We start from the raw sequence: 9,776 nt of genomic DNA, 5'->3' as shown, positions 1-9,776 counted from the left end.
GTGTCGTTGTTTGGTGGCGTGGGTAATGAGTGTGTGATCGTGTCGTTGTTTGGTGGCGTGGGTAATGAGTGTGAGGATTCTGGGCTGTTGGTTGTGTGTACGAGACTCTGGAGTCGTTGTGGTGTGGCTTGACTAATACGTGTGTTTGAGATGCGGTGTCGTCGTGGATGCAGTGTGTGTACTTTTGTGAGAATTATCGATTTAAGTTCTGGAAATTAGAATTTGAAGGAAAGCAATTTAGAAAATTAATCTTCGCGAAGAATATTGTGGTCTTGGAAAGGAAAATGGATGCAACTATGGGGCATCGAATGAGAATTCAAAACGCCCGTATCAATAGGAAATAACTGAAGAACAGAATGTCTACGCAGTTTTAAATAATGAAAATTTAACTTTGTTAATATTAAACGCACTTTTGTATTTGAATTTCACTAATTTACAGGTTATGGAGACTATGAGGAAGATTTTAATTATCAAATCGATTTAATTGACCTTTTTCTGACAGTGTCATGCATCGGTTCGAGTTCGGATCATATTAGTCAACTATCGTAATTCATGTTGATTACGACAGATAATCGAAATTATTTCTTTACGGTATGAGAAGAAGACTCGCAGCATTTAATACTTCAATGGATTGAATAAAGTAGAATTTTTTTGAAATTCTAGCGACTTCACTAGAGATTCTTTATATTTTCTTACGTGGTAAAGCTTTAAAAAAATCCTAACTCTTACACTTCATAGAATAACAGAAATCTTTAAATTCTTCGAATACATTTTCGCTTAAACAGACGTTATAAAAAGGGTAGTTAATTAAGAATTAACCATAGATTCATTTCAAAACTTCTAAATCTTCGACTAAAAAGTTGATGTTTAATTTCCATCCTAAATTAGGAATTTTTAATATTCAGAAATGTACCAATTGCATTTCCATGACATATTCTTATACTATTTTTCCGAAATGTTCTGAACTCATTCACACTTTCAGGTCTTTCTTTTACTGAGTGAAATTTCTTCTATTGCCTATAATGCAAGTTTTAATCCAGTAAGCCTCAATGTTTTGCTATTCCATGCAGTTGAATCATCCTATTCATCATTCCTATAGTTGAAGTAACAATTCATCCGTTATCTCACACAGTTTGGCTCTATTCTATCTCAATCCGCCATAAAAACGTACAAATATTTAAGATGCAATAACTAACTTTTTAATATAGTTGAGCCTACTTGAGCCGAAATATTTCGCTAGTTTTGAACTTATTTTGTTTGTATTTTTCATATTGCAAGTAAACAAATAAATTTAATACAAATTTATTTTTAATGTGAACATATTTAAATTGCAATTAAATGACCAGGAGAAATCGGCAAAAATAGAACTAAGAAGAAATTTTAAAAAAATGTAATTGTGTTGGATGGATTCATTCGGGATAAATAAAATTTCAAAATGAAGTTATTCATTTCAATGAAACGATTACAATTTGAATTTTGATTGAACTTTACCGTTTTCTGTTTAGATATACTAAAAGCATTATGAGGAATAGATATGTTAAAAAGGAACTTGAGGATAATATTGTTCAGTCTTAAATATATTTTATGTAAGAGTAAACTTATTCACCCATTTTGTTGTGAACAAGTTATAAAATTTTGTATTTATTTTAACTTATTAACGATAGAAACAGTCAACTTAAAAATGAGCAGACGATCCATAATGATAAAGAATAAATTCGGCTTAAAAACTACAGTTCAAAAATTCTAACCGAAATTGATTTCGTAAGATTCGCCACCATAGCTTGAATAGATGCCGTATTGGAAAGATTAACGTAATTTCTTGAATCGTTTCCAAGTTTTCAGAATTCCGTAGAAATCTATGCTTTTTATATGCTGATTGAGTACGGAAGAAGTGTTCGTAATGTCTGGATATTTAGCAGAAGCGGCCTTTTAGCGGCGAGACTGTCACAATTACATAGGCGATACTTGGTATTGTCTGCTGCAACAGATCATCATTACGACTTTCCTGTTTATTAGTAGTAGCTGGTACAAGAAATAAAGGCGAATTAGGTGACTAAATATAACAAACTTGGAGTTACCTTAAACTTAATGTTTCACTTATACCGGAAGGTTTCTGTCGAATTATGTGAATTTATTGTCGAATACATTAGATGCTAATAATGGGAACAATGACACATCCCTCAATCCTAGTCTATGGAATGACTGTTGTTTCGGTTTGTCACAAATTCTCTCCACTTGCAATTGGACGATTAGGAAACTCTCTCAGAATGCTATCGAAGATAACGGTAAGTTAAACGATTTTTGACAACTTTCATGCCAGATTATAGAATATAAGCATTCAATCTGATAATTAAATTGCAACATTACTAATGTGCACATTAAGTATGCATAGGTTAGAAAATTGACGACCTGTAGTAATGACCTTTTGCTGAATACCAATCGCCATGAAAAAGGGTTCCTTGGTCCCCCCCCCATGAACTGAACCGACATCAACTATATTGGATGCTGAGAAATACTCACTACAGATGATCAACAGACTGGAAATACAGGTATAGTTCGGTTTCTTAATTATAATACTAAAATTGCAAAAAATGACATGATATTCTCTAATCGTTTTCTTCTAGAAAGCAGATTCCCATAAGCTAATAAGGATGCAAATCATTATTACCTGGAAACGTTACATCCGTTTCGATAGACATTTCCAGCTACTTCTCAACGTAAGTATCTGTGAAATCTGAGCGCTTGCCATTCTGAGATCAACTTCTGCAAATGCAACAGTAGAATAAATGAATCGCCTGAAAATGGAGCCAGCATGCGAAAGCCTTCTGAATGTCGTCTTCACCAGGAGAATGTTGCCTGGTTAGGAAGGAACCATTCGAAGTGCTAAAAGAGGATAAATTTTTCCAGGTAATTTTCTTTCTTTAAAGTGTTTGCTTTCCCGAGAATTTTTATGGGTGAATGAAATATTTTACTATTGATTTAAAAAAAATCTTCAATCCTATATTAGTCCTAATGAGATGTGTGTATGTGGCTCATTATGATCACAAAGCAGTGTTTTTATAACGTCTAAATATGTCAAACCACAAAAGTTCAACTGTCGTCTGACAGAATGAAAATTGAATGATTTTCAAGCATAACTTCATTTTATCACTATACGCTGGTTTCTATTTGGAGGAAATTTGGCGCTCGGAGGAAAAACTGTACTGTAATCTTCAGTATAATCAATGATTGTTAAAAGGAGGATTAATAAATTGATGGTAACATTTGTCATTAAAATAATACGCTTGCATACCCTTCGTAAGATTGAGGAACTAACACTAGGATAAATAAAACTATTTTAACATGTTACAAATGCATTTAAAATACTGAGAGTAGTTTGATTATCAATTGGGAATTAAATTGCTGTTAACTTCAAAAAAAAATGTGCTTGTGTTGATTGCATGTATATCCGATTTAAATAATGGAATAAAATTTCTGTTCTTATTGGAGATGTGCCCATGTCCATTTGTAGAGTGACTCTTCAATATCTGACACATATTCGGCAGCAATCTGGATGATATGGAAACTTTATCCCATCATGATATAGGAGAGATAAGGGTAAGCTACAAGAAATTATAATTGCCATACAAAAATAAAAATAGTCAAAACCTATTAAGTTGCATCTTTAACAATGTATACTTTATTTTTATAGGTATATACAAATTTAAGCACATACTGTTTAATATAAACTTGTTTTTCTGGATAAAGACGAGCTAACCACCCATGAAGTAATGAAATTTTCGTGATTCCACATGTGTCCTGAATTGACGGCATTCTTGCTGAATGTGGTGAAATACTCAATAAAAAAACCAATTTTGGTAACGCATGTATATAGTTTCTGAATTATCTGAAGTATAATTAATAATTTTATTAATTATCTGAAATAGCTAAATCACCGTGGTATCTTCAAATATTTTTCTAATGAAAAATTTATCTTAAATTAGGAAGCAAACCATTAATACTTGGAAACGTCTATCAAAGTAGAAGCAGAATTTCCAGTTATTTGTCAACATAAGAATAAGACTTAGCAAGTGTTGCTGATATTCTACAGAATCATTGAGGTAAGTTGCAAGAATTTTGATAACTATCATATCAAAATGAATTTAGATTATAATTATTCATTTGATTATTAAATAACTTTACAAATGTGAAGTAGGTTATTATATAATTAAATTTGCTTACTATTTTTTATAGTACTATTTAAATATATGTGGATTGGAATAGGTTTTGATGTATAGTAAAGATCTTTTGTTGAATAAAGGGTCCTCATTTACACCAAAAGTGAGACTGCCGTCTCGGTTCCCACACTTTTGAACTAACATCTATTGCGATGTATGTTGTAAAATGCTCACTACAGATGACATTGAAATGATGGAAATTCAAGTATCCTTTCGTTTCCTATTTATAATATTGAAATCACAAAAATGACATTCTCTAACCATTTTATTTAATTTTCCAGAAAACCTTTAACTGCAAGGAAGCAAACCATAATTACTCGTCAACATCTATTAAAACGGATGCAGAATTTCCAGCTATTTCTGAAAATAGAAAAGCAGAGGAACTGAAGCGCATGCTATCCCGAGATCAACTTGCGTGAGTAGAGGGACCGAAAAAATCAATCGGCAGAGAATGGAACAAACTTGCGACAGCCTTTTGCATGTCTCCTCTTCACAAGTAAAATGTTGCCATTCCAGAAGCCTCTCTTAAAGTGCAAAAATAGAACAAAAAATATTTCCAGGTAATTTTAATTATTTCTTAAAGCTTTTGGCTTTCGAAGATCTGATTTTCTGAATAAAACATTTTACTGTTAATTTGTAAAAAATCAATTTTTAATCCTATTAGTCCTAATTAGAGGCGTATATACAACTAATTAGAAGTACAAAACGTTTTCCCTATTGTCTCAATATAACAATGCACAAAATTTCTGTTGATTTCTTACATAAAATAAATGCTTTTCAATCGAAATTGCATTTAATCGCTTTATGATTTCTTTTATTTGAATAGAATTAAACGACGATTGGTGGAGAAACTGTACAGCAATCTTCATTAGACAGTTATTGACTGTACTTTGAATGCAAAACTTATGTTCTTAAACATCTGCATAGCTCACGAAAGATTCTCGAACCAACACATTAGTATGATTAATAACAAGTCTAAATGGATATTTTTACAAATATATTTAAAATACTGCCAGCGTTTGATAGTTTCTAAAGAAATGAATTCTTGTGTACTTGGCTCTTTTTATTTCTAATTATGTCAATGCATGTACACCTGATTAAATAAAATTCTTATTGACGATCTGTCAATGTTCATTTGTAGTGACTACTTCAGTTTTTGACATTCTCTACCAGCAATCTTGGGGGTAGAGAAACTTTTTTTTTCTCGGAATGGTATCGTAGAGATAACGGTAAGTTGCAAGAACTGATAATAGCCATACCAAAATAAAGATAGAATTTGATTATTAAATTGCAACTTAACCAATGTACATCATTTTGCTTTTAGATATATAAATGTTGGAGCACCTTCTACTTATATTAAACGTCTTTTTCTAAATCAAGACATGTTATCCATACATGAAGTAATATGGCTTTCGTGATTCCATATAGCTTTGGAATTGACGCCGTTTATGCTGAATGTGGTAAAATATTCACCAAAAAGGACCTATATACTTGCATTGCTAAATTTCGGTTACTGAATTATTTGAAATATAATTAATGCATAACTTTATTAATTATTTGAAATAATCAAAACGCCATGGCATTTTCAAATTTTTTTTCTTTCTAGAAAGCAAGTTTTCTGAAGCCATACAGATGCAAACTACATATAATTTATGTGGAAGCTTCTATTAAGACAGAAGTGTGCTTTCCAGCTATTTCTCAACACAAGAAAGTGACCTGAATGATTCTGAAGCGATATCGGCATGTTGCAAAAATTTTGGTAAATGTCATACGGAAATGAATATAAGATATATTCATTCATACATTTGATCATTAAATAACCTACTTTACGAATGCAAAATAGGTTTATAATTTGACTTATTACTTCTTATAACTTAATATTTTTTAAACATGGTTCCGAATAGGTTTTGATCTATAGTCATCTTTTTCTGACTAAAGGCGTATCACTCATCACCAGAAGATACTGCTTTCTTGGTTCCACACGTGCTCTGAACTGACAGCAACTAAGCTGGATGCTATGAAATACTCGATACTAGTATCAAAACATTGGAAATCCAAGTATACATTCAACTTCTTAATCAAATTAAATAGCAAGAACATGGCATTTTCTAATCATTTTTATTCTTGTAGAAGGCAAATTTCCAGTAAGCTGTAAGGAGGCAAACCACGATCATCTGTAAATATCTATCAAAACAGAAGCAGCGTATCCAGCTATTTCTCAATACTCGAAATGGCGAAATTGATGCCATTCCGAGATCAACTTCTGCAACTATAGTGTCTGAAGAAATCGGTCGATGGAGAATGAATCTACCGTGTGACAGCCTTCTGCAAGTCCTCCTCGCTATTAAAATGTTGCTCTGCTATAAGCCTCTTCAAGTACACGAACAGAACGAGAAATGTCGGGTAATTGCGTTTCTTTTAAATCGTTTTGTTTCCGGATTATTTTCAAGGAGCATAAATTTTTTTTGCTATTGACTTTCAATTTTCTCTTCTCAATGATTCATTATTCTTAAGTAAATAATATAATCTTAGTAAGGGCATTAATTACATTGTTTTTTTCCAAGAATCTAATGTGAAAATCCCAATATTTTGGTTTCTGCCCCCAGAATGAAAACTAAATGCTTTTCAAGCCACATTTCATTGTATCATTATATAAGACATCCATTTGGAGAGTATTTTAATGGTGGTTGAGGAAGAAATGTTTATTTCTTCATTAAGCAAAGTTATTAATTTGTCATCGCAGTTTATCTTAAATAATACATACTCGAAACTTTCAGGAAAAGGCTTTTTACTATGATAAATTGAAATATTTAGATAAATTCTACAAGTGCAATTAAAATAGTGCAAATAGCTTTATTAGGATTTAATCTTTGTTATGAACATTAAAAAGATTAGAATTAAATGAATTGCCTATTTAATCTAAATATTCTTGGATCCATTTTTTGAGCAATATTAATGCTATTTGACATTCAATGGAATTTATATTGAAATTGTATTGATATAAAATATTTAATATTCCCTTTAGGTGTCTGTTAAGAACACGCTTTCATCGAAGTGATCCTGGAATAACAGACAATAAATACCTGGACCCTTCATCAAGCGCATATTGGAGTGCGGATGCTGCACAGTTCAATTACGGACGAAGACTATATTTGAATTTATATTATCCATATGTTCACAAGCAAATTTCAAACGGAACTAATTGACTCGATGCAAGAAACGGATATTGTAAATACAGCGACATAACAAATTGGATGGAACAAAACCTAGATTTAATTTTCGCGGTGCCTTCCTCTATAAATTGCATTTGAGAACATATTTGTTATTACCGAATTTGCTAAGAATTGTTTGGCATGACAGATTGCCACTATACAATTTTAAAAATCTTGAATTTCATTACTCTAATCTTTTTAGCCATTATATCGGCAGAATTTCTTTCCCTTTACAAACCAATTTTATGAATAAAACTGCACCACTTCGTTGTAACTGAAGCCATTTCTTGACCATATATATTTCAGTTCGTGATTTTGAATGACTATTATTAAAGAATCCTTCATATTCGAATAGGTGTTTAATTCCTGTATCTATAACGAAGTTTGTGTGGATTGTTTTTGTGAGGATTTTGATCTCTGTAATGCTAGTATCAACTATGTAAAGGAATTTCTTTAAATTTCCGTTAGTTATCAAACTCGAAATCTTGATAATCAGAGCTTCAATCTAAAAGTTCAGAATTGTACAAAATATAATATGTGACGTTTAATATGTACTTGTGTTTGATTAATTTATGAAATATTCCTTAAAGGAAAAAATGCTTCTGTATTATGTATACGAGGTAGAAAGATGCATTGGTAACAAATATATTGGTTTTTCTAATCTTTTGAAATGAGGTTGAAAGTATTGCAGTTTTTCTCTAAATTAAATCTTGTATTGGCATACATAAAATAATCCCGAGTTTTGAAAAATAATTCAAGTGCATAGAAGTATTCTTAATCGCATTTCAAAGTCTTTAAACAAATTTTTAATTTGAATGCTTGCGAACAATTTTTATATTAAAGATAATGTAATTCTTGTATTGTAAGATTTTTTTGCATGCATTGTCTTCATCTTAAATTCTAGTAATTGTTTTTAGGTTAAAATTTTAAAGATGGTTAAAATTTAATTATTGCATATAAGTTAAGTTTTAGAAATACTTTACCTTGGTCTATTCATTGCATCCATTTATAAATATTTTTAAAAACCAATCTTTTTATTAAATTTAAAATAAAATTTAGCAATATCAATAGGAAAATTTTAATCTTAGTTTATTTTTGCAAATCTTTATCCGCGGCCAAAGGACATTTTGATTGGTTCGGCCGGTCAACCAATGGAAATATCTTTTTGTACTCTTAAAAAGCATTTGATCATCGTGCCTGATCACCATGGTGATCAGAATGCCTTTTTAAGAGAAATTCGATCGATAGATTGTCGGGAATATCGTTTTACTTCAAGAATAGCGAATGGATGAAATGAATGGTAAATGGTATAGTTTAATTTTTAATTTTCCTTTTCCAATTATGATGAGGGATAAAGTTAGGAATTTTGAATTATCAGTTTCTAAGGAATTAAATTTGCACGAAACATTATTACTGATTTAATGAAATGTTAAATATTATGGTATAATGTTAAATATTAATGAAATGTTTTAATATGCATTATATATTTAAAAATTCTAAATAAAAAAAAAAATCCTTTATCCATTGTATAGTAATTTTTAAAGATGTATTAGGCGACTTTTATTTCCTCCATTTGTACTATGTTTTTATTAATCATCGATGGAAATGTTAGTTTTTCATTAAAAATTCATATATGTACTAGTTAATTTTAAGTTGGTGCATATGAATTTAAATTGAATGTTTTACTTAAACTGCCTGGGTGCATGTATGGCTTATTAATGTAAAATTGCTTTTGATATTTTACTTAATATATAATAAATTTTACTTTAATTGTATTACATTGCTGCAATAATTTTGTTAACTATTGCATTGCATGTATCTGTAGAGAAATTTAGCAAATAAAGCTTGTGTCTCGCATTTATTTTGTGTTCAGTCAATTATTTAGAATTATTTGTCTTATGAATTATGCTAGCCTTATTTGGCAGAATTTGGAAACTCTAAACTCGAGCAACTTATACTGAATTTTCATTCTCTTCAGTTGTATGCAGCAATAAGAAAGTAATTTTCCCTCTTTTGAGTAAGACAAATTATAATATAATGCGTGTCTAATTTCATTCTAGATTTAATGAAATTCGTTTCTAGTCTATTCCTAAAATCATCTTGAGGATTTCAATTGAAATATAAATCTCACTAAATTCATTTTTCTTTTCATTAAATTCATTCATTTTCTGCAAACAAAGTAGAACTGCGCGAGTTCGAAGGCAAATGGAAAAAAATCATCAAATTTCCGCCTTTAGTCTCTATGGCAGTGTCAAAAGAAAGCATTCATTTAACAAGCAAACTAAATTTTGATGATATAATCTGGTTCAAATAAGTTATAATTGAGTTCAACGATAAAATAATATAT

The 9,776-nt window shown here is 30.5% G+C and overlaps 2 long non-coding RNA genes across 3 annotated transcripts; both read left to right on the top strand.

Annotated features, from left to right (window-relative positions):
• The first annotated feature begins 2,398 nt into the window (after positions 1 to 2,398).
• On the top strand, positions 2,399 to 4,100 carry LOC129969591 (uncharacterized). Its single transcript, XR_008784541.1, has 5 exons — positions 2,399 to 2,549; positions 2,625 to 2,907; positions 3,490 to 3,597; positions 3,692 to 3,857; positions 3,984 to 4,100. It is a non-coding gene; the product is annotated as an uncharacterized LOC129969591 (long non-coding RNA).
• Positions 4,101 to 4,559: 459 nt separating this feature from the next.
• On the top strand, positions 4,560 to 6,240 carry LOC129969529 (uncharacterized). Of its 2 annotated transcripts, none has more exons than XR_008784529.1 (3): positions 4,560 to 4,777; positions 5,824 to 5,976; positions 6,122 to 6,240. It is a non-coding gene; the product is annotated as an uncharacterized LOC129969529 (long non-coding RNA). The 2 variants fall into 2 exon arrangements; XR_008784530.1 differs by lacking the exon at positions 4,560 to 4,777 and adding an exon at positions 5,552 to 5,677.
• The last annotated feature ends 3,536 nt before the right edge of the window (positions 6,241 to 9,776 follow it).

This window comes from Argiope bruennichi, chromosome 5, assembly GCF_947563725.1.
Source record: "Argiope bruennichi chromosome 5, qqArgBrue1.1, whole genome shotgun sequence".
NCBI classification, from domain to species: Eukaryota; Metazoa; Arthropoda; class Arachnida; order Araneae; family Araneidae; genus Argiope; species Argiope bruennichi.
Note: the sequence above shows the minus strand (reverse complement) of the source record. Positions and strands in the feature narration are given on the sequence as shown.